The 25,174-nt window shown below is 37.6% G+C and overlaps 1 non-coding gene and 3 pseudogenes across 1 annotated transcript; 3 read left to right on the top strand and 1 right to left on the bottom strand.

Annotated features, from left to right (window-relative positions):
• The first annotated feature begins 8,400 nt into the window (after nt 1-8,400).
• On the top strand, nt 8,401-8,563 carry LOC121974104 (annotated as a pseudogene).
• Nucleotides 8,564-15,809: 7,246 nt separating this feature from the next.
• On the top strand, nt 15,810-15,973 carry LOC121974086 (annotated as a pseudogene).
• Nucleotides 15,974-16,097: 124 nt separating this feature from the next.
• On the bottom strand, nt 16,098-23,176 carry LOC121972839 (annotated as a pseudogene).
• On the top strand, nt 19,908-20,111 carry LOC121974101. The gene has a single exon (XR_006109961.1). It is a non-coding gene; the product is annotated as a U2 spliceosomal RNA (small nuclear RNA).
• Nucleotides 23,177-25,174: the final 1,998 nt, after the last annotated feature.

The raw sequence follows: 25,174 nt of genomic DNA, 5'->3' as shown, positions 1-25,174 counted from the left end.
CAAATTAAAACTTCCTTATTTGCTTCCGGAAATTTTATAAAAAATTTCTCCAATAATTTTTATCCCTTCATGATTGGTTAAAAGGAAATTTTATAAATTAAATCTTTCTTTAAACATGTGGATAATTTTCGAAAAGTTATCTCTAAAAATTAAAATCTCCTTTCAATCTACAAATAAGGAAAGATATCAAATCTTTTCTTAATCTTTTGTAGAAACTAATAAAAGAGAATTATTAATTTTTTAAACTTTTAAATCATGAACATGGTTAAAAGGAAAGTTTTTATCAAAATTAAAATCAACCTTTTAATCTAAAAATAAGGAAAGAGATTTAGCTCTTCTCTTAATCTTTTGTGGAATCTTATAAAAGGAAAGATTTAAATTTTTAAACTCTCTTTTAAATCATGTTATCCACATAAGAAAATTTTAAAAAATAAAAATCCTTTTATTTTAAGTTAGCCACACCAAGCTTGAACCCAAGCTAGGGCCGGCCACCTTGAAGCACCCATGAACCAAACTTTGTGTAACGACCCAATTTTCACTATTTCAAGTTCTAAAAGTCCATAAAAATATTTGGAAATACCTTTAAAATATTCTAGAGATTTTTAAAAATTTTTAGAGTATTTTTACGTAATTTTTGGAGTTCGTTTGGTATTTTTACCAAGAGAAAGAAGTTTTTAAAAAAAAAGAGAAGAAATATGTTGAAGCCAAATTTTGAACCCACAACCTCGACCCGAGCTGAACCTCAGCCGAAACCAGTCCAACCAGCTGAGCTACACGATTTTTGTTAACCTTATATGGAGCGAAATATATATATGCAGTAGCTGGAACGTTTGAAATAAATTGGAGAAAAAGGGGCGCGACTGAGAATCGAAGCACAAACCTCTGGCTTCGAGCAAAGCCCAACGAACCAACTGGGCTAGCGATCGTTGCTAATTAAATAGGCAGCGGCAAATATATAAGCTATAGATGGAACAGTAAAATAAATTGGAAATAAAAGGGGCGCGGCTGAGAATCGAAGCCCAGACCTGTGGCTTCGAGCAAAACTCAACGGACCAACTGCGCCAGCGGTCTTTGCTGATCAGATATGCAGCCACAAGTATATAAGGTAAAGTTAGAATGAAAATAACCTAAGGTATAAGATTTAAATCTGATTTCGAAAAACCTAAAATTTTCTCTCAAAATTCTTTTCCTCTTCTCCTTGCGTGCGACGGCGCCGCTTCTGCCCAGCGAAGGAAATACGAAGCTTTAGCTTCGTCTCCGGCGGCCGGCGAGTTTTTTTTTCCCGGTGAGATCTTCACAATCGCGAGTCCCCTTCATCGAGGAGAAGGTGTTGCCGCAAGGGATCACGGGAATCTTCACCTATCCGAAACCCTAGCACCTCTCTTTCTCGGTTGTAAGTCTAAGAATCGTCGGTAAGTGCTTCTCACCTGCAGTAGGAGTAGTTCCGAATTTTCGTTCTTCTTGTTTTCGAGTTTTCTTCTCGATTTCGAAGCGTGCGGTGAAGATTGGTGTATTAAAACTTGCTGCCGTGAGTCTTATGAAGAAAAAGGGAATTGTTTAAATGGGCTAGAATTGTTGTGGTTCTGGGAGGGTTCAGTGGATTGCAGTGCTTCATCTAGACCTGACGTTTTTTTTATTGGTCAACCTGCTGTTAGAATCTTGTGTGGTTGGTCCTATACATACGGTTTTAGATCCATTGATAGTGTAGATTAGTATTTAAATTTTGAGATTTCTTTATTAAATCTGAGCATGAAACCAATAGAAAGATTGTTAACCTACTATCATGCACAAATAGATTTTATGCTCTAGATATCACAGGCCATAGATGAATGTAGTTAGTGAAAGAATCGGATAGTAGATTTGATATTCTATTCCACTTGTTAGTTGTAGATTCTGAAGTTTAGATTGTATTTATCTGCTGTTAGATGTACAGCTTTCGGTTTCTATTAGTTGAACAGTTTTAGTTTCATTGCTATCAGTTGAGCATGTGTAGCAAATTTAGTTTATATGGATACTCATGAGCAGTAGCAAATTTAGTTCGTATAGAATAGCATGAGCATGATTCACTTGCAGTAGTTGATCTTGTAATTGAATTTAATTTCCAAGATGTATTAGTTCTTAATTCTTTAGTTTTCAGCCTTTAGTTATTTACAGTTTCAGATTTCATTAAAGCATTTAGCTTTAGTTTTCTCTATATATGCAGAATTTTGTTAGCTTGATATGCAGAATTTTGATTAGTATAGTTAGCATTTCAGATTTGATGTATTTTAGCATGAAGAATTGATATACATGTGTTGGTTAGCTTTTAATAGTTCTCTAATCTAAAGCATACCGTTAGATGTTTTTGCTATTTCAATGAACCTGAACAGCCATTAACTTAAGCATGCATGGTTTAGCTTTCCTTGCTACTTAATGAGCATGCACAATTTGGTACCTGGCATGTTTGGTTAGATCTTTTATGCTATGCATAGGGCAAGAACAGCCCTCATTTTTAAAGTATGCAATTTAGATTTAAGTTTCTTTACTACCTCATTTAGCATGAACAGATCTACTTTTGGATTTAGTTATGATTCTCTACTGAATTACCAAAAGATAAGTAAAAGAAAGATAAAGAAAAGAAAGGAAAAAGACTAAGGCCTTAAGTAAAATCCCGAAGTCAAGACTTTAGGGATTTTGGCACACAAGGTGCTTATTAAATGCCAAGGCATTTTATTATAAGAAGTATTTAAAGATAAAAAGTATTTTACTTTTAAAGGGCATGTACCGGACACAAGGTCCAAGGGATGGGCTCCAAGATGCCCCTAGGCACAAGGCCTAGAAGTACCTTAGTAGTTTCGGGATTAGCTACCTCGACTCTTATTAAGGATGCGCGCAAATTGGTAAAATACCAAAGTGGTACAATGCCGGGCCCAAGAGAAGTTGATTATTATTTTGAAGTATAAAAGTAAAAGTTTTTGGAAACAAATGAAATAAACATCAAATATGTTTAGAATTAGAAAGTTTAGCTTCTTGTTATTTGAAGCATGCAGTATCAATTTTCATTTGCTTCCTTATGAGTTTATTTGAGCATGACTATATGTTTTATCATTTAGTTGATTTCTTGCTATTAGATTATTTAGTATGATTAGCTTTATTTGCTTTTCAGCATGCAGTTATAGTTTTATTCTTGTATAGCATGAGTAGCTTTACATGTTAGCTTTTCAATTAATATGATTTCTATGCTATTTATGAGCATGATTACATGTTTAGTATTTCAGTTAATCTGATTTATTTACTAGTAGGTGAGCATGAGTAGCTTTCTTCTAAGCATTCAGATTTAGCATGTTTTTTCGTTATATACATGCATATCGAGTTTTTGTGAGTAGGCAAGCACTTACTAAGCCTTTAGCTTATAGATACTACTTTCCTCCTACTGCAGATAAAGGAAAAGCTAAAGTATGAAAGGAAGGCGACAAGGTGGTGGTGATGAAGGTGTGTGATGGCTGGACTATGGAGAGATCATGAGTTTGCTAAGGAAACTGTCAAGACTCCTTCTTTGGAGTTTTCTTTCAGTTATTAAATTGATAGAGATTGTTTTAGTAGTTTCCCTTTGTCTATGTTAAGTTTATTCCGCATTGTAGTTGAGTTATTTCCTATTGTTAGAGTTCTTTTGTTTACTATTGCTAGGATAGTTTATTTTTAGTTATATATAAACTGCGTGGTGATGTTATTGCTTTGTATATGTATGTACTTATGATTATTGTCACCGGTACAGGGGAGACTCTGCCGAAATTTTTTGGTAGGGATTCCTCGTAGTTAAGTAGCGTACCGGTTAAGTAGAGTTAGTAGTTAAGTAACGGTCATCCTTAGAGTGTAGTAGCAGTAAGAAAGGTGGTCGTTACACTTTGGCCGACCCTAGCTTGGTCTCCAAGCTAGCTTGGTCAGCCCCTATGGGATGGGTAAGAAGGTGGGTATAGGTGGGTATACTACTCTATAATTAAGAGGCTACGATAGGGACCGAGAGGAGGAATTGGTTTTGGTCTCCCAATAAAATTAAGCATCCCGTGTTCGCCCCGAACACGCAACTTAATTTTATCAATAATAATTCATTCCACTAGAGAACTATTATTGAACTACCGCATCAATCCCAAATTACATTTTGGGCTCCTTCTTATTATGAGTGTGTTAGTCTCCCTGTGTTTAAGATGTCGAATGTCCACTAATTAAGTGAGTTACTGACAACTTATTTAATTAATATCTTAGTCCAAGAGTAGTACCACTCAACCTTATCGTCATGTCGGACTAAGTCCACCTGCAGGGTTTAACATGACAATCCTTATGAGCTCCTCTTAGGGACATTCTTAACCTAGATTACTATGACACAGTTTCCTTCTATAATCAACAACACACACTATAAGTGATATCATTTTCCAACTTATCGGGCTTATTGATTTATCGAACTAAATCTCACCCATTGATAAATTAAAGAAATAAATATCAAATATATGTGCTTGTTATTATATTAGGATTAAGAGCACACACTTCCATAATAACTGAGGTCTTTGTTCCTTCATAAAGTCAGTATAAAAAGAACGACCTCAAATGGTCCTACTCAATACACTCTAAGTGTACTAGTGTAATTATATAGTTAAGATAAACTAATACATAATTACACTACGACCTTCCAATGATTTGTTCCTTTCCATCTTGGTCGTGAGCTACTGTTTATAATTTATAAGGAACCGATAACATGATCTTCTGTGTGTGACACCACACACCATGTTATCTACAATATAAATTAATTGAACAATTATATTTATCATAAATATAGACATTTGACCAATGTGATTCTTATTTCTAGATAAATGTTTATACCAAAAGCTAGGCTTTTAGTATACATCCTAACAGATGATGCCCCTGATATGCGTCCAGCATGCATATCAGCTCGCACCCAGCTATAGAGTCCACCATCTGGTCGATCCTCGGCAGTGGGTAGAAGTCCTTCGGGTAGGCTTTGTTGAGGTCTCGAAAGTCGATGCAAACCCTCCACTTGTTGCCAGGCTTCGAGACCAGCACCACATTCGCGAGCCAGCTCGGGAACTGGACCTCTCGGATGTCGTCGGCTTCCAGTAGCTTCTCGACCTCGGCTCGGATGATCTGATTCTGCTCGGTACTTAAGTCCCTTTTTCTCTGCTTCACCGGCTTGGCGTTCGATTGGATGTGAAGCTCGTGCTGCGCTACGCTCGGAGAAATGTCGGGTAGTTCGTGTGTGGACCAGGAGAAGACATCATAATTTTACTGCAGGCATCTAACCAGCTTGGTCTTCTACTCAGCTTGCAGGTCAGACGCTACGAAGGTAGTTGCTTCTGGCCGGTCGAGGTGTATTTGCACCTCCTCTTTCTCTTTATAAACTAAAGTAGGAGGTTTCTCAGTTATGGTGTTTACCTCGAGTCGGGGAACTTTTCGAGCGGACTTAGCCTCCGCCTTCACCATCTCGACGTAGCAGCGCCGAGCAGCCAGTTGGTCTCCTTTGACTTCCCCGACCCGATCCTCCACAGGGAACTTAATCTTCTAGCAATAGGTAGAATTACCGCCTGAAATTCGTTGAGGGTTGGCCGGCCCAGAATGACGTTATAGGCTGATGGGGCATCCACGACGATGAAGGTGGTGGTGCTGGTCCTCCGGAGCGGCTCCTCTCTGAGTGATATGGCCAACTTTGTTTGACCGATCGGCTGGACCTCATTGCCGGTGAACCCATACAAAGGGGTCGTCATAGTTAACAACTCGGCCTGGTCAATTTGGAGCTGGCCAAAGGCCTTCCTGAAGATGATGTTGACCGAGCTCCCTGTGTCAATAAATATGCAATGAATAATGCAGTTGGCAATTACCTCACGAATGATAAGGGCGTCGTCGTACGACACTTCAATCCCATCAAGATCCTTAGGGCCAAAGCTAATTTCAGGCCCGTTCGTCCTCTCTTAGCTGCATCCTATAACATTGATCTCCAATCACCGAGCATATGACTTTCGGGCTCGGTTGGAGTCTCCGCTGGTTGGTCCACCAGTTATGATGTTGATCTCACCCCGAGCGGCGTTGCTTCGATTCTCCTCCTCCCGAGCCGAGTGTCTGACTCGCTCATGTGAGGCTTGGGCGCGATCGTCACTTCTTGCTTGATGATGATGCTGCCGCTCGAGTGACAACCTGGTTTCCTCTCGCCGTCCAGCACTCGGTTGCCTATATCGTAGTTCGGGGGAAGGCGATCGACGGCGATAACTCCTGGGATTCGGCTGAGCAACCGCAGGGACTCCGCGACAATCACGGGTGTTGTGGGTTGCCGATTGGTGGAAAGTACAAAACATAGGAGTCCATACCTTTCCCTTGGGCCTTGGCAGTTCGACAGCCACGTGTTGGATGGCATGTGGCCTTGCTTCCTGATGCGGTCATGCCACATCGGCTCGGGGCCCTCTCGGAGGCTGGTGGCTGGCCGATGGCCTTCGTTCGACGTGCACCGATGGTTCTGATGTCGCTTCTTTCCTTCGGGCCGCTTGAGCTTCCTCCACATTAATATACTCGCTGGCCTTCTTCATCATATGGTCGTAATCACGGGGCGACTTCCTGATGAGCGAGCAAAAGAAGTCTCCATCGATGAGCCCTTTGGTGAAGGCATGCATCATTGTTTCAGACGGGACCGTGGGGATGCCCATGACCACCTAGTTAAAGCATTGAATGTAGGCCCGTAGAGCCTCTCTTGGCCCTTGCTTCATAGAGAACAGACTGATGTTAGTCTTCTAATAGTGTCTGCTGCTCGCGAAGTGGTGGAGAAAGGTCGTTCGGAAGTCCTTGAAGCTCTGAATCAATCCATTCGACAATCTTTGAAACCAACATTGTGCCGAGCCTGATAACGTAGTGAAGAAGACTTGGCACTTAACTCCATCTGTGTATTGATGAAGGGTTGCGACGTTATCGAACTTACCGAGGTGGTCGTCCGGATCAGTCGACCCATTGTATTCGCCGATCGCCAAGGGTGTGTAGTGCCTTGGCAGAGGATCCTGCAAAATTGCCTCGAAAAATTGGCGATTGATCTGCACGGAGGATGAGTAAGCTAGGGGTGCTTTGCCCTTTCTCGTGTCCCGAGCGGGAGCTTCGTCTGATGAAGATCAGTCTTGATTCGCTTGCGCGATTTCAGATAGCGTCTGGAACAAGTCCCAATAGAATGGAATCGGGGCGGGCGGTGCCTCTACTTGCGTGCCGGCCGGACCCTTATTTTGGCCCCATACGGAGAGCTGTTCTGGGCGATCTTCGTGTGCCGCTCGACCTCCTGATGCTAAAGTTGCTTGTTGCTAGCGCCTTCTGTTGTTGCTCTATTATCTTGGTTGCTCACGCCTGTATGAGCGCGTCGAGCTCCTCTTGAGAGAGCGTCACAGTGTGCTGACGCCCAGCTTCTTCCATCTCCTTAGCTTGGATTCAGGTGCGTTCCCACAGACGACGCCAAATTTGATCCTGTTCAAGGGCTGAGTCGATGGATGCTGGGAAGATGACGCTCCTGTTGTCCGGATGAAGACTCTGAAGGCGTAGATCTCCTACCGCAGTGGACCTGCAAACACAATGTTGAGCCGGGAAGGGGTTTCCCGACGATGACCCTCCGATTCTAAAGTAAGATCTCCAGCGGAAAGAAGTAGAGTAGAGAAGCGAAAATTGTAGCTACAGTAAAGTAGTAAGCATACCTCTGTCGAAGTCTGGGGATCCTTATATAGGGCTCCCCAGAGGCGCGTGCACGCTCCCCGAAGTGTGCTCCTCAAAGCATACCTGGAGTAGACATATCAGAAAAACGTGTCAGACGCCATACCTTAATAGCACGAACATATCCCTGACGTGACAGTGGAAGCTTCTACCGTACGATTCTCTGTCTAACCATGCTGCCGACCATGCTACCTGTCGGTGACGTTGGTCCCTAAGAAGATATCGTCAGCTGCTTCCTTTGTCCTCCACCGGGCCGAGTGGAGGAACCGCTCGGCCAGTGCCTCTTGGGTGACACCCTTGTCAGGTCGAGCGGAGCTCGGCCAATCATCCTATTGTCCCGACTCCATTTTGTCGGGCGAATAAACTATATCTGCCAGGCCAAGGCTGCGTCCCCCGTTCGACCGAGCAGGGTCTTCTGAGTGTCGGAAGCTCGACATCAGGCCGAGATGTAATGCAGACTCGGAGACACACGTCCGCTCGGTCAGATACCTACGGCGTTGACCGTCAACTTTAACCTCCCACGTGGCTCAGGGCTCTCTACAGGATGGGGGCCCCATCTCACCGCCGGATCAATATTAAATTAATTTTTTATAAGAGAAAGTTCGTTACAATAGATTGCTGCTGGGATCCTTGAGTGTTACCCTTGCATTGCACTATTGCATGGGTCTGACGCACCATTACCCAATTTATGGATGACCTTTTGGCTAAGATTAAATGTAGTATTTGTTCTTATCAGTTTAATATCTGATATAAAGAATTAAATTAATATCTGTTACCCGCACACGTTCATGTAACTAGGGGCAGAGCCACGTATAGCTTTGGTGGGATAATTGTCCCACCTCAATTTTTTGTAAGTACCCCTAGAGGTATATAAAATTATAAAAGTATTGGAGTCTTGCCTCACTAAAAAAATAAAACTAGGGGCAATCCTCAAAAATTAAAATTATTTTTTATAGGTCAATTCTTCTTCCCTCAGATCTCTCCCTATATTATCCCACCCGGTGTCTCTCCTATATTGCCCCACTTGATATAAGGGGTCTAGCTTATGCAACACGTATGTACGATTGCTAATATATGTAGGATCGAGATACGCTAGAGCGGGGGAGGGTGAATACCACTCCTGACTTCTTCATGCTTTTTTGAAAACACAGAGTATCGTAGCGGAAGATAGAAATAGTGTGGAAGCAAAACAATCGCTAACACTTTTCTTTTACTTGGTTTGGAGCCTGTGACGACTCCTACTCCAAGGCTCACACTGTTGAGTGCTTACTTTGAGCAATTCACTATTAATCTTGAAATTACAAGTACAACAATTAAAGTATAATAATTGAAAGAATATCGACAATTAAGAAATATGAAAGTAGAGCTTTTGGTTGTCAGAGCAGTGTTATGGCTTCGCCAGATCGTCTTTTGAGTAGCGCTCAAGAGAAAGATTGTGAAAATGAGTTCTGTTTTACCTCCTGCTTGAGACCTCCTTTTATAGCATGCACCTCCATGGAAGGCGCCTCCAACAGGGATTCTTATCCCCTGTTGATCGTTGTTGATAACTTCTGATGCCTGCAAAAGTGATCCCTTAGAAGGCGCCTTCAAGCACATGGAAGGCACCTTCCATATCTAGTCCATGGTGTCGTTAGGTGCCTTTAAGGCACCTTTTGCCCTGCTTCTTGCGCAGCTGCAGCCAAAACACCCGAGATGCCTCCAACAGCCTCGAAGGCTCCTTGAACACTGTTTATCCGAGCTTTTCCTTGGGTAACTTCCTTCTTACAAGGCATATTAGTCTACAAACAAAGCATACCCTGCAAAACAAAGTTAGCACAATAAAATATGAATAATATAAGTATTTGACAGTCATCGTACTGTCCATTTTTTACTTTTGGATTTCCTTCGAAAATCGTAGGTTGAACCGACGCCTACTATTCCCTCAACAGGGAATGCGTCCTCACCTACTCCTCTCATGAGAAATTACCTGTTGTCAAACCGGTCCTCTAGACCGACTGGACTTTTGCTTAGCACCCGAGACTTCAAGTCTTCATGATGGACATCCGCTCCATGACCCGACCAATCTTTCACCTGGTCTGCGATCGCCAAGATTGTCATCTAGAGTTTTTGACTCTAGAATTTCCCTAAAGTGCTCAACTCGCCAAAACTTTCCACTTAGGGTTACCATCCCCTAGGACCTAGGATTATCTCCCCCTAGGATTTTCCATAACCTAAGGTTACCACCCCCTACGACGTAGGGTTATCTCCCTCTAGGATTTTCCACCTGCCTAGAATTCACTAGGACTTTCCTACAAGCTCAATCACACATGTTAGACAACAAGACATCTTAACTTTTGAATCCTTTATCATTATCAAAACACAGGTTTGATCGTCTGGTGCTTCCTGCACCAACAATCTCCCCCTTTTTGATTATGTTAACCAAGTTCAAAAGTTAAATAAATATACAACAGTTTAAAGAAAAACTATTTAAAGAAAAACATAACATTTTCTCACTAAGTATTAGCCCTCCCTTAAATATATAGCAGTTTAAAGAAAAAAAAACCCCTTAAATATATAGTAGTTTAAAGAAAAAACATTTAAAGAAAAATATAGCATTTTCTCACTAAGTATTAGCTCCCCTTAATTTATCATTCCCCTTAACTTTTGACCATTCTCTCTCCCTTTGCCATATATCAAAAATAATTTAGTGAGGAAAGGTATATTTAGTTTTTCAAATACTTTGAATTATACTTTTTCCTTTAAAAAAAAATTCCAAGTGGGGGGGTTTAATATTGCTAAAAACGGTGAAAAACCTTTTGAAAAATACTTAAATTTTAGAAGGATAAAAACATAGTTTTTGAAACTTAGTTTTTCAAAAATTTATAGCTTTTACCTTAGCCTTTTTCTTTTAATCAAAACTTTATCAAATACTTAACTTTATCAAAAGCTAGTTAAGTACTTAGCTTTTTGAAAAGAATTAAAAGAAAACTTAGTTAAGTACATAAAAATTTATTTTTCAGATAAAAATATTTGAACTTACATTTCAAAAAAATATTTATCAAAAAAAATATTTAAGATTGTTTTTCAAAAAATAGTTAAACTTTATTTTCAAAAAACTTTATGTTTGAAAAATACTTTAAAAGTATTTTGAACTTGTTAAATAACTATACTTTGAAATTTGAATTTAAATATTAATATGATTTAAGATTAATCAGATTCAATTTTGATCTTGATCATATTTGATTTGAAAGTTAATTAATAATTTACAATTGATTAAGGATTTTAGAATTAATTAAAGTTAAAATTTAAAATTAATTATACTTTTGAAAGTTAATTATGATTTGAAAATGATTAATATTTTAAAATTAATTATGATTAAAAAATAATTATAATTTAAAAAATAATTATGATTAGAAATTAATTATAGTGACTTATATTAATTAAATTAAATTAATTTTAATTAAGTTAACTTAATTATGTTTAATTAATTTAGATTTGGTTAACTAATTTTTATTTTAAACCTAGGTCCATTTCACCCTTTTCTAAATTTTTTAATCGAGAACCTTAATGGTTAATTTTAATTTTTAATTTAAATTTAAATCTAAGGATTGATTTACATTTGAGTTAGACTAAGATTTAACAGTTAGTCAATTAAATATTTATTTCAATAATCGGCTTCCAGGCTATGGCGAGACACTAGGCCTTCTTGGGTATTGGATCATCAACCACTTCTAGACAAAACCTTTTAAAGAAATTGAATATTTAATTTCTTTTCTGAAAATCCTAGGTTTAACTAGTCAAGTGTAGACCAAGGCTAAGTCCTTATCTATCCTAATCTAAGCATGAATAATATAAAATGGTAAAGCAAGCATCAAACAAATTTGTTTAATAACGGAGATGGTCTTTCTATTTGCTCCCCCTAGATCATAGACTCAATAGGGTCTATCGAGATAGTGGATTTGATTCTTGGGGATCCAATCTTGACCAAGTCCAACTTGATTAATCAAGTTTGACTTGGGGACCCATGCTTGGATTATTCTTCTATTTGTACGATTAACAAGAGATAAATATGATTTAAATTTGTGTTTAGGTTTATATCCAAGTCCGGATCGATTATATACGACTCTTTATTTTTCAAGAATCAGATAAAGATTCTTTGAATCCAAAGTGAACCGTTCTAATTTATCCTTCAGTTCCTTGACTTGACTTTTCAGATTGAAATTTTCTTCCTCAAGTTTTTGGACTTGAGTTGAAGTTCCAGTCTAAACCGATTCTATCAAGGAACTTGGGATAGTCACTTTCTTAAGGGTTGTTACCTCCTTTTGAAGTGATTTGGCTCGGACATTGGATTTATCTAGTTTACGCATTAGATAATTTACTAAGTTATGTAATTCTTCTACTTGAGTAGCAACAAATGGAGAACTTACAATGATATTAGGCCCTTTGGAAATGGATACGAATCCGTGGCTTTTTCGAACTCTATTTTTGATTCGGCTCCAGTTCCTTACTCGGACTCAGTTTCGGCAACGTAAACTTGTATCGGTAGGGCAAGGAATCTTGTTTGCTCGTCTTCTTCGTCGGAATCTTCCGAGGATTCAGACCACGTTGCTTTCAAGGCCTTCCTTCCTCTTTGCATTTGGTTTGAACACTCCGATTTGTAGTATATCTTCTTATTATTTGTATGTAGGAACGTGAGCTTGCCCGACATCCCACATGTATGGAGATCTTTTTCAAGACCCACAAGAAGAAGGATAGGTTATTTGCTGATTCTTGATCTCAGACTCTACATGTAAGATTATTAACTTCATTATATTTGTTCATTACAATCTTGGTTAGTATTTAGTAATACTGATCAAATTGGATGTATTATATTTTTTTTACAACAACAAATGACAGAAAATGTGGCTTAGACATCTCAGCCATCAGCAGAGGGGGAGAGTCACAGTCTCTATCTACTGACGCTCTAAATGAGATTTATTATGATGTTGTCGGTGGAAGGACAAAAAAATTCCACCCTCTGCGGCATTGGCTCAAGCCAAAGTTGCATTTGATTTTTTGAGGAATCCGGTGGGTTGCGCTAGTTCCTCTTCTTCTAGTGAGATGCAGTCTTTAAGATGTGAAAATCAAGAAATGAACACTCAATTGAAATCAATGGATCAGAGGATGACCAATATGGATCAGTAGAGAGCTGATGAGGAGAAGAAGAGAGCTGAGCGTGACAAGAGTAATGAAGTTCTGATGGCCCAAATGTGAGCGATCGTGGTAAATTTCGCTCAGGCATCACATGGTTTTGAGTCACAGGAGACTCAAGATCTATCAGATGCTAATGATTAGCTTGTTCTGAGGTATGTTCAATTATACTTTAGTTTTTTATTTATCATATATAGACCGTGGTAATATATTTATTCTTTTTAATATTATAATATGCTCATTTCTAAATATTTTATTACTATATGTTTCTAGAGTCACGTTCGGTTCTATTTACATATTGATTCTTCATATCATTATATGTTCATTTTTGTTCAGGTATCATTTTATTATAAATAAAATTTGCTATACATATATGCAAAAAATGTTTATTTATACATTGATCATTTGATATTTGTCTTTTGACAAGATTTTCTTTAATATCTTGTGTTCTTGTATTATTTGGAGTACTTTCTATTACGGTATGTGTTATATAAACTTGGATTTATATATGGATATTTGTATTTGTATTATGTAGAATTATTTATTTTAGTTTGTTTTAGATGATTTTGATTGTTTCTAATAGTATAAATGTTAGTGTATTTGTCCTTATATGTTTGTATGAAGAAGAATGTATGAATTTTATTTTTGTGTGGATGTTATAAGTGTGATTGTTTGTATGCGATTGTTATATGATGTATGTGTGAATTATATTTTTGTATGTGTGGATTGTATGTAATGGATTATAATGTCATTGTCTGTGATGATTTTGGATATTTGAAAATTGTAAATTGGGTAATCGTGAAAGCAGATTGTAGCTGTGTATTTTTTTTTTATCTACTGACGGAAAATATATTCCATCGGTAATTATCAAAAAAATTTACCGATGGAAACCAAAGCTTCCATTGGTATTTACCGACGGAAGTTACGTTTTCGTTTGTAAATACCGACGGAAGCATTTGTTCCGTCGGTAAATACCGACAGAAATCACTGTTCCGTCGGTAATCTAATTAATGGCGCCTCGGTTGGCTAAGACTGTTCCGACGTCTTTACCAACGGAAACCGAATCCGTCGGTAGACTATTACTAACAGAATATGTTATTCCGTCGGTAATCCCGTTTCCAACAAATCAGCTTCCGACACCTATAATTTTGTCGGTAATCTATCAGTAGGGTCATATTTTGATAGAAAGCCGATGGATATTTCTATCGATAATCCAATATTTTTTTATTATGTTGATATAAAATATAACATTACAATGGTTGGATGAGTCAATGGACAATCAATCAATTGATGATAAATTCCAATTGATTAAGACAATAATTGACAGAGTCAATTGACGAGTGGACTCATACTGAGTGGGGATGAATAAAATGTTTTATTTTATGCTAAGTTGAATGAGCAATTAATCAATTGGTGCTATAAAGAAAAAAAATTAGTAGTAGTTGATTTGACACATTGCTATGCGGATAACTAAGCTCTACACTGAATTAGTCGACTAATTGTGGATTTCAATTAACTAAAGTATTAATTGGCAGACTACAAACGAAAATGACAAAAACAAATTGACTAATGAATTGAGTCGACTCAAAGGTGACGACTCACAAATAAAATATTTTTATTCAAAACCAAGTAATTAAGTAATTGACTATATATGTCCGTCGAGAATTGATACCTATTTTATTATAGTAAATTTATCACCCTCTAACTAACTAACTGAGCACCTTAAGGAAAACAATGTATTCATTCCCTTGAAGCTATATTTATATTGTCATGATCGTCATTTTACTCGCCAACTTAATAAAATCCTTGGCTCGGGTAATGATTGTTACATAAATTTTTATAATTCTTTTTTACTTTAAATTTTAAAAATAAAAGAGTTAAAATGGACCATTTACTTAGAGAGGACAAGAAACTCACCTCTTGCGTTTGAATTCGAAGCACTGGGATCACTAAGCTATTATGTATTGTGGTAGAGCTAGAAATTTTATAGCCATGGGGCTCAGTAGCCGAGCTTAAGTTGGCCCAGTGTAGGAGTAGGCCCAAGAAAAAGTAATAAAAAAATTTATTGATTCTAATCACATATAATTGGCACTATATATATATATATATATATATATATATATATATATAGTATTGTATTATATAATACTCTAGTCTAGCTCATGTTTTTTAGAGGATTTTCAGACACGAATTTGAACAATTTTGATGGGATTAAATCTCAAATTTGTTGGAGGATATACTTCTAATCTTTATTCTTCTGATTTTCAAAGCAAAAACATGAAATAGGGCAAATTGTTAGAAATAGAATACAAAAACACGAATTTGTTCTCCTCATGCATGATGATCAACTTAAAATTAACTTATATGTATGTGATATGTGTTCTAACAAAATATAAACTTTGATGATCTTTCAAAGATTAAAGAAAAATATGATGTATTCATTGATTTAAAAACTTTTGACAAATAGTGAGAGAGAGTGTTTTCTGTCAAAAAAAAAAAAAAAAATTGTGAAAGATAGATTGGGTAATCAAATAAATAATGATGGGATAAATGATAATTTTATTATACGTATAGAGAAAATTAATATTTCTATCAATCGATAACTAAACTATCATATAAATGTTTTAAATTATGAACACTCAAAAGAATAATTATAAGATAATTATTTTATGATGCTTTATGATTATTAGATTATACATCTTACTATTTTATTAAGAATCTAGAATTTTTACTAATTATTCTTGGTGAAGTCTAAAATGAAATTATGTTAATATTTTTTTTTTCTTTTTCATACTAAAAATAATTATAAGTTTTATTATTAATTTTCTCTAATTACTTTTTATATAAAAATATATATTGTCATGGTTCTCTTTAGTCTTACATCTTCTATAAATACATTGGGTCGACGATGTTAGAAAGTGTACGTTTCTTGGCCTTTTGACTAAGATCAAGTGTAGCATTTATTCTTATATCTGATATAAAAAATTAAATAAATTTTTTATGAAAGAGTCGGTTATAGCAACTTGTTGCTAGATTCTCGGGATGCATGCTAGGGTTCTGTCGCTCTTGCGTAGTATTACTGTATGAGTATGACATATTATATATAATACACTTTTACCAAGTCTAATTTATGAGTTTGAGGTATTGATTAATTATTGAACATTTATTGATCCCCTCGTACAACAATTCAATTTCAAGCTTCAACAATTTTACTTCTTATGATTAACGAAGTAAGCAAACACACCAACAAACGGTGCATTGACATAAGTGGTGGGCTCAGTTTGCGCCGCCTGACGTCGATCATCATCGAAGTGATCTGTTCCAGTGTTAGGCCCTCCGGCAATAGCTCCAGTCAACTCATTCAAATTCGGATTGGGGTTGTCTAAGTAAGAGAAGCCGTTGCCGCATGCGATGAAAGAGGGATGCGCATTGATGGACGGGAGGGAGGCCGCCCTGTGATGAATGCGCTGAGGGAACTTAGGGCCGAAACCGACCATGTAAGACATTCCCGTTGGATTGGTGCCTAAGATGTAGTCCGCCTACATCGACAAACAACATTATTAATTAATTCATTGATATTCAGAGAAATTTGATGGTAATTAAATTAATTACCTGATTTTTTGCAAATTCTACAAGCTTCCAAGCGGGGAATTTGGTGTTGCCGCAAGTGATTCTTTCCCTAGCAAGCCTGAGATGTTTAGCATAGATAAGAGCGAGCAAAGAAAGTGAACCGACGACTTGACTGTTGCACCCTTCGGTCTTGAAGAGCAGACCCCCTGTGCATATATAAATTAAATTTAATATATATTCTCCAATTTGAGAAATATTTTCACTCTGCCATTTAATTTTTTTCGTCGAGAAAATGATCGATAATTAATAACACGAGAAGTTATTAGTTAATTGACGAACCTGGTGTGTATTTGATGGTCCTGGTGGGGGATTCTGGTAGCACGCCGCATGCAAAGGTTTGAGCTTCATTTTTGTACTGACCAATCTGCAATTTTAATTTTGTTAAAAAAAATTGTCGTAATAAAGTAAAAAAATAAAGCCGGTCTATAATTTTAAAAAGTAAATATATTTATTTTATATTTATATTCATTAATAGATATATGAAAATTAATTAATACCTGGCTTAGGAGGACGTAAAGTCCTGCATGTTTATTGTCCCATGAAAACTCAGTGTCAATATAATAATTCTGAGTTACTTCTTCCATGAGTTTGATTTTTCGAATGGCTGCATCAACATGTTTTTGGTATTTTTTGGTGTTGGTGGCTTTATTCAACCATGCTCCAGCCCAAGCTAACTCATCCTGCAACATAAATAAATATATAAATATATATTTTACTAGAAATAAAAGAAATTAATTAAAACTATATTAATTATAATTACTTGGTAGCCACTGAAATCACAGTAAAATGGGCAGACTGCGTGGCCAATTGCGTCGTTGTATGAGCCCTGGTATTTGTTTGCGAAATAATACGCCTGCAAAAAATTTATAAAAAAAACAAATTAATTAAATTGTATGCTTTATGCGTTGGAAGATTAAGGGGGAGTTTGGTATTTTTGGTATTAAGAGGATATTTGATTAATAAAAATAAAATAATTACTAATTAAAAGGTAGTCATGAAAATGAGTTATTGTCCAATTATAAAGATCCATTCCTTTATTTATATTTTCATTTATGTAATCTAAATATTAACAATAATAATTATTTATTTTTATTCCCATTAATCCTCCACCATTATTTTCCTAAACCAAGCCCCCTAATTAAGCATTTATAATGTATTGTATTGTGCGTGTTGAATTTAAATAAGCATCGACATTAGTTCTGTATGCGTAGGAGAACTTATATATACGTATATAATCGTAAAATATTTGAAATTATATACATTTTAATAGCGATAAAATAGTATCACAATACCGTTCATATAGCTCTATATAATTAATCACTTGTATTAATAATTTCAGGGTTTCAAATTACGTACCTCCTTCGCTTTAGACAACAAGCGCCAGGAGTAGGCAGCGTCGTAGTTCTTGAAGGCGATTGAGGCAGCAGCCAGCGCGGCGGCGATCTCGCCGGCGACCTCGGAGCCCGGGTGAGTGGTGTTGACGGCGTACACGGGGCGCGGGGTGTCCATGTCCTCGGGCCGTTCCCAGCAGCTGTGGTCGCTGTTGGGGTTGCCCACCATGGCGTAGACCGTGTTGGGCAAGTTGGCCGTGGCCTTGAGCAAGAAATCTGTGTTCCATCTCAGAGTTTCCGCAGCATTAATCCACTCGCCTCCCTCGGCCATCCCGTCGCCGAACTCGATGATGCTCCACGCCAACATCGTCGCCGTGAACGCCATCGGAAAGCTGTACTTCACGTTGTCCCCCGCGTCGTAGTATCCCCCCGTTAGATCAACCTAAACAAATATAATTAAGAAATATAATACAATTGTTGTTCCTCGTAGACACAAGAATAGGCAGCAGCTGGCATGTATAGATATATAGCTAGCTAATTAATTGTCTTACACCACCCTCTTGGCCATCGCGTAGAGCCGAGTCCTTCCTCCATGTCAGGCGTTGGTTAGGAGGAAGCTTCCCTGATCGCTGCCCTTCGAAGAACAACAAGCTCTTACTCAGCGCGAGCTTGTAATCGTGCTTTTGCTCCCATCCAACCGATGCCGTTGACATCAACAACAACACACCACAAACAACAACGCAAATCCTCTCCATCGACATTTCTTTTCCTTTCAAGTCAATTCTTTGCCATCTTAATTAATCGGTATTTTATAGACGCAGATGATCTTAATAGGATAGTGGTTAATTCATTTTGGACACCAATCTTCAACATTCTCACTTGCCAAATAAGGTAAATTTCCTTAAGAATTATATATATATATATATATATATAAAACTATGCATGATAGGCTCTAATCAACGAGATATTGAATTGAATCGTAATATTTTATTCCACTTAATTTGGAAAGAAACCATCCTAACAATTATACATATACATGTCTAATTTTATTAATATTTGAAAAAATATAGAGGAAAGTACTTAGGGAAATGACTCTAGAAGAACTCTTTTTTGGTTGCACTGCCAAAAAAAAATGCTATTAGCAACGGATTTAGTGAGGAATGTTTAATTTCTATCTTTATATATCGATAGATTTATTAATTATTGGACTTAAACTATCCGTTGCTACTATTAATGGGTTGACGATAAACTTCATTTGTAGGTATTGCAACTGATATTATTTCAATGGATTTAATAGGTGCTTTATTTTACGTTCATATTATGAATTGGGTTCATGTCTGTAATAATTGATCGATTAGATTCTAGACATTAAAAAAAAAAAAACTTAGCGGGACTTTGCCAAAAAGTCAAGTCCAGCCAATTCTTATTCTTATAAGATATAAGAATATATATATACCTAAATCAAATCTTGGGGGCCCAATTGATAAATAGTATTTTTTTTTGTTTATTTTTTTAAACTCTGGGTTAAGCTAATAAAATTTATTATCTTTTGAGTTTAAGAGTTGGATTATAGTATTCAAGTTTAAAAAAATTAAAATGAATAAAATTTTAAATGCTTATGGTATATGACATTTAGATTTGGAGTATAATATTTATGGTTTAGGATTTAAAGATTTTTTTATTAAAAAAATAATCAAAATATTGAGGTGCATGGATCACTACTCGACGCCTCGAGCATCCGATATAAAATGAAATAACGTTAATATCTTATTTTCTATTTACATCGAAAATAATTTTAAGGTTTATTAATAATTTTCACAAACTCATCAATTAATGATTTAGAATTCGAGACTCAACTGTAGCGTATTATTGGGAATTTTTCTCATTAATCAATCAGAGATCTAGAGTTCGAGATTCAGCTGCGGCGTATTATTGAGAAGATCAAGTATGATATTAAATTAATTTTTTATAAGAGGAAGTTCGTTACGGTAGATTACTACTGGGATCCTCGAGTGTTACCGTATATTGCACTATTGCATGGGTCAGACGCACCATTACCCAATTTATAGGCGACCTTTTGGCTAAGATTAAGTGTAGTATTTATTCTTATCAGTTTAATATTTGATATAAAGAATTAAATTAATATCTATTACCCGCACACATTCATGCAACTAGGGGCGAAGCCACGTATAGCTTTGGTGGGACAATTGTCCCACCTCAATTTTTTGAATTGTCCCACCTCAATTTTTTGTAAGTACCCCTAGACGTGTATAAAATTATAAAAGTATTAGAGTCTTGCCTCACTAAAAAAAATAAAAGTAGGGGCAATCCTCAAAAATTAAACTTATTTTTTATAGGTCAATTCTTCTTCCCTCAGATCTCTCCCTGTATTACCCCACCTGGTATCTCTCCTGTATTGCCCCACTTGGTATAAGGGGCCTAGCTTACGCAACATGTATGTACAATCGCTAGTATATGTAGGATCGAGATGCGCTAGAAGGGGGGGTGAATAGTGTTGGTGTAAAATCCCTCAGGTCAAGGTTGACCTGGTTGACCAAGCTTGAGTCTTAGTTTGGGTTTCGATGTTTGACAATGCAAGGTTGATTGAAGAAGAGTCAAGTAGGTCAAGGATGACCGGATACTTGACTGGGAAGTCCTAACTGGGATGTTAGGCAGAAGAAAAGACCTAGTGAGTGAAGCTAGGCAGGAGGAAAATCCTAGTGAGTGAAGCCAGGTGAAAGGCCTAGTGAGCGAAGCTAGGCAATTGGGAAGTCCTAGTGAGTGAAGCTAGGCAGGAGGAAAATCCTGGTGAGTGAAGCCAGGTGAAAGACCTAGTGAGTGAAGCTAGGCAATTGGGAAAGTCCTGGTGAGTGAAGCCAGGCAAGAGAAATCCAGATGGGTCAAGGTTGACCAGACATCTGGTGAGAGTCCAAGTAGGTCAAAGGGATTGACCGGATACTTGGCACGAGGAAGAAAAGTCCAAGTAGGTCTTAGGGAGTAACCGGATACTTGGCAAGAAGAGAAAAGTCCAAGTGGGTCAAAGGGATTGACCAGACACTTGGTGAGAGAGTCCTAGATGGTCAAGGGTGACCGGATGCTAGGTCTTATGTACCAACAAGTCATGGTTGACTAGATGTTGGTTTAGGAGGCTTTGGACTTGGTTTTGGGCAAAAACAAGATCTGGATTGATCAGCCGATTGATCCAGTAGGTTTGGATTGATCCGTGGATCGAACCAGCAGATCTGGATCGATCAGTGGATCGATCCAGAAGATCTGGATCGATCGGCCGATCGATCCGGTGAGTCCCCGCGAACAGAACCCCTCTGGATCAATCCAGAGGTCCCAATCGATCAGTGGATCGATTGGGACGCTGCTGCTTCGCGCGATAAGCGCTGGATCAATCCGTGGATCGATCCAGGCGTTTTTCCAGAGCACAGAGGAGCTCTGGATCGATCCGTGGATCGATCCAAAGCCTCCCCGATCGATTGGGAGCATTCCAATCGATCGGGATTCGACCGTTAGCGTCGATTTAAGCTGCAGGCGTTCATTTCCTTCGGCATCTCTTCACCGATTCATCTCAGATCTTCACCAGCTTCTCCACAGCTCTTCTTAAGCTCGAGATCGCCAGTTCTTGAAGGCTCTTGGAGGTTCTTCCAAGTCAAGAGGCGGATCAAAGCAAGAAGAAGAAACTAGGGTTAGGGTTTTTGCTCTCATTGTAAGCTTGTAAGCTTATATTTCATTACCTTTCCCTTTCTTCTTGTATTGAGTCTTGTAGGGCTTCTCCGCCCTTGGTAGTTACCATAAAGGAGAGTTTTATTAGTGCAGGGTGTGTGTGTAGGTGTGGATCCTTGGACTAGTCAACTCTTGTGAGGTGGATACCAAGTAAACCAACCTTGTTAGCGTTGTGTGGTTTGTTTCTGTATTTTTCGCTGCGTATCTTTGAAGAAACAAGCAACGCCGAGCAACGAGCACGCGACGAGCTATTCACCTCCCCCCTCTAGCTACTTTTCGGTCCCAACAAGTGGTATCAGAGCGAGGCCGCTCTTCACCGGAATCATCGCCGGAAGGGGCAAACAAAACAAGCAAAGCTAGAGGGTGAAGAAGTTGGAGCAAATTCATCAAAGTCAAAGAATTCAAGAAGCTCAACTTCAAGATGCAATTCCAAGATGGACTTGGATTTGACACAAGGGTGGCTCCATCGTACACATCCACAAGCTTCGATTCTTGGAGATCAAGAATCGAAAATTTCTTGATGATGGAGATAGAGCAATGGTTTGCTCTCATGGAAGGATTTGAAGCTCCAACAAACTCCAAGGGCAAGCCTCTCAAGAAAAGCAAATGGAGTCAAGAGCAAGTTCAAAGGAGCAAGGCAAACGATAAAGTGACCAAGCTTTTGGTCAACTTATTGCCAAGTAATATTTTGGCTCAAGTTGGAGAATTCAAAGATGCCAAGGAGCTTTGGAGCAAGTTGGCATCAATTCATGAGATCCCCTCCACTGTACCGAATCAAGAGGAATACAAAGAGGGCGACTCATTGGAGCAAGATCTAGAGGAGGACTCAGAAGTTGAGAGATGCTCAACTTCCGAAGAAGAAGTTCAAGAAGAAGCTTCATCTTCGAGGGAATGCAATGAAGGGAACAAGAAGGAAGCATACTCCTTGTTCCATGTACAAGATGATGAAGCCTCCACCTCTAGGATTGAGGGGGAGCAATCTTTGGTGACACCGGATCAAGAAGAAGGAGAAGCTTCTACATCCGGGTCAAAAAGAAGAAGAGTATGATGAAGCTTCCACCTCCACAAGTCAAGCAAAATCAAATGGAGGAGTATCATCTTCGGATCAAGAGGAAGCTTCTACCTCCAGATCAAAAGGAGAAGATGCCACCCCTACAAGCAAAGGTATAACAATTTCAATTAATAATAAAAACCATATTATATGCTTTGAATGTAGGAAAAAAGGGCATTACAAAAGTAAATGCCCTAAATTGGCCAAGAAGAAGGGCCAAGTGGCACAAAAGAGTAAGGAGAAGCCCAAGGAGACCATCCCCGGAACAAAGAAGAGCAAGGAGCACATTGTGTGCTTCTTGTGCAATCAAAAGGGGCATTACCGAAGTCAATGCCCTAAGGGGAAGAAGAAGGTGGTCAAGGTTCTTGGAGGAAGCTAAATTCAAGGGGGAGCCTCCAAGGTAAAAAAGAATGTAACTTTTATTGAGCCTACCCCTTTACGTTATGGTAAAAAGCATGATAGTTCTAATTTTTATCATTTTAATGCAATTTACCATAAGAATAGAAAGCATGAGGGCATTAAGGAAAAGCATGTGACCCTACATGCCAAGACTACCCAACCTAAGGTTAGGAAGGTAGATAGACATTTGGGCAAGAACACTAAGGATAATAGATACAAGCCCAAGAATAAAAATGCTCATGGATCAAATGAAAAATCAAATACTAAGGACTTAGTGAGGGAAAATCAAGTCTTGAGGTCAAGACTTGATAAATTAGAAAAGACCCTAAAAAGATTGGAAAATATCCTATTAGGGCAAAATGAGCATAACCTAGTTTTAGGAGTACAAAAGCCATCAAATGACCATAGAGGTTTGGGATACAAAACCAAAGCAAAAAATGATGTGCCTAGTTATCATAGGGTTCCATATAGTTATGGAACAAACCCTAAGTCTAGAGGTCAAGTCAAGGATACAAGGGAAGATATCCCTAGAAGTATCTTTACAACCAAAGTGACTAAGACTTCTAAGAAGTCTAAGGAAGTCACTAACAAGGTCACAAGGGAGGCTATCCCTAGAGTTGACTTAAAAAAGTGACCAAGGCTTCTAAAAAGCCAAACAAGGTCACTAGGAAGATATCTAGGGAAGTTATCCCTAGTGAATACCTAGAGCATCCAAGGAGCACCAATAGGTTTTGGGTTCCTAGGAGCATCTTCTCTACCCCATAGATGGGTTAGAGAGTGTCAACTCTAAGAAGAAGGGTAGTTAACCCAACTTTGAAGAAATTGACACTCAAGGAGCATTTTCAAAGTTATTATCAACTTTTGAAAATGAAATGGATTTATGATTTACTCCTTGAAAGAGTAAAATGTGCCAAATTTGAGAAGTTTTGGTTTTATTTTAAAATGGCACATATTGGAAAATCATAAGACCTACCAAGTTGGGATTGTTGGGATTTTGGTATGTTCTTAGGAAATTAAAGGCAATTGGAGCCTTAATTTTAAATTGCTACTCTTGTGGAAAAATAGAATATGCCAACATTTGTGGAATAAGCTTAATTTCAATTGACATAAATTAATCAAGAGAATTAGAAATGCCCATTTAGGTTTTGGCACTCTCTTGAAGCACTTTGGGCAATCTAGGGTTTAAGTTTTAGGATTAGCTAAGATTAACGATACTTAGATAGGTAATCTAGGTATCTTATTTATGCTAGACTTTGCCATGATTGTCTGCCCATTATATGCCATGATATCATGTTTTATTTTTGCACTCATGCCTTATCATGAAAATACAAAAATACCATGTCATGCCATACATACATCATGTAGTTATAAGAAAATTTTCTTTTGAAAATTATTTCTTTTTGATGTATGTCATAACATTATCATGCATTATGTTTATTTCATTAAAATTAAGGACAAATGCCATTTATAAACAAGTGGAATCAACAAGTAACATCCTTGGTGGATGTTTACCACTCAAAATGCCTAAATAGATATGCATGATCCCTAGATTAGGGCAAAACCAAAATTTACATCTCACAAAGACCTATAAGATGACTTGTATGTGTTTTATGCACAATAGATACAAGTGAGATGTTAGGATGATGAACAAAACTCAACATGTTGATTTAGTGCATTTCTTTGAGTTTTAAGTTCATCAAAACACATAGTTATGTGTTTTCCCATCATTGGGAAAGCTAATGTACAAGTCATGTGCATTAAGCCCAAGGAACATAGTGGGATATTGGTTTTGAAAATGTTTTTAAAATGATTTTGGAAAACCTTGGTGAAGGCTATCTTTTGATAGTAATCACCATTGAATAGTTAGACACAAACTTGAAGAAAACACTAAAGTTTTTACAAGTTCTCAAGTTTGTGTCAATCCTTGAAAATATGATGTATTTTCATAGAAAACTATTTTTCCATGATAAAGTATACCCTAAATAATGTCTACACAATTTTTACGATTTTTGGAATTTTGTAGAATTTTTTTTGGGGTTTCTGAAATTGGCTGAAATTGAATTTCAGCAATTTCAGGCCTTCAATCGATCAGTGGATCGATTGGAGTGCCTCAATCGATCAGCCGATCGATTGAGAAGGCATT

Source organism: Zingiber officinale, chromosome 4A, assembly GCF_018446385.1.
Source record: "Zingiber officinale cultivar Zhangliang chromosome 4A, Zo_v1.1, whole genome shotgun sequence".
Taxonomy (NCBI): Eukaryota; Viridiplantae; Streptophyta; class Magnoliopsida; order Zingiberales; family Zingiberaceae; genus Zingiber; species Zingiber officinale.
This window is presented reverse-complemented; position numbering and strand designations above follow the sequence as displayed.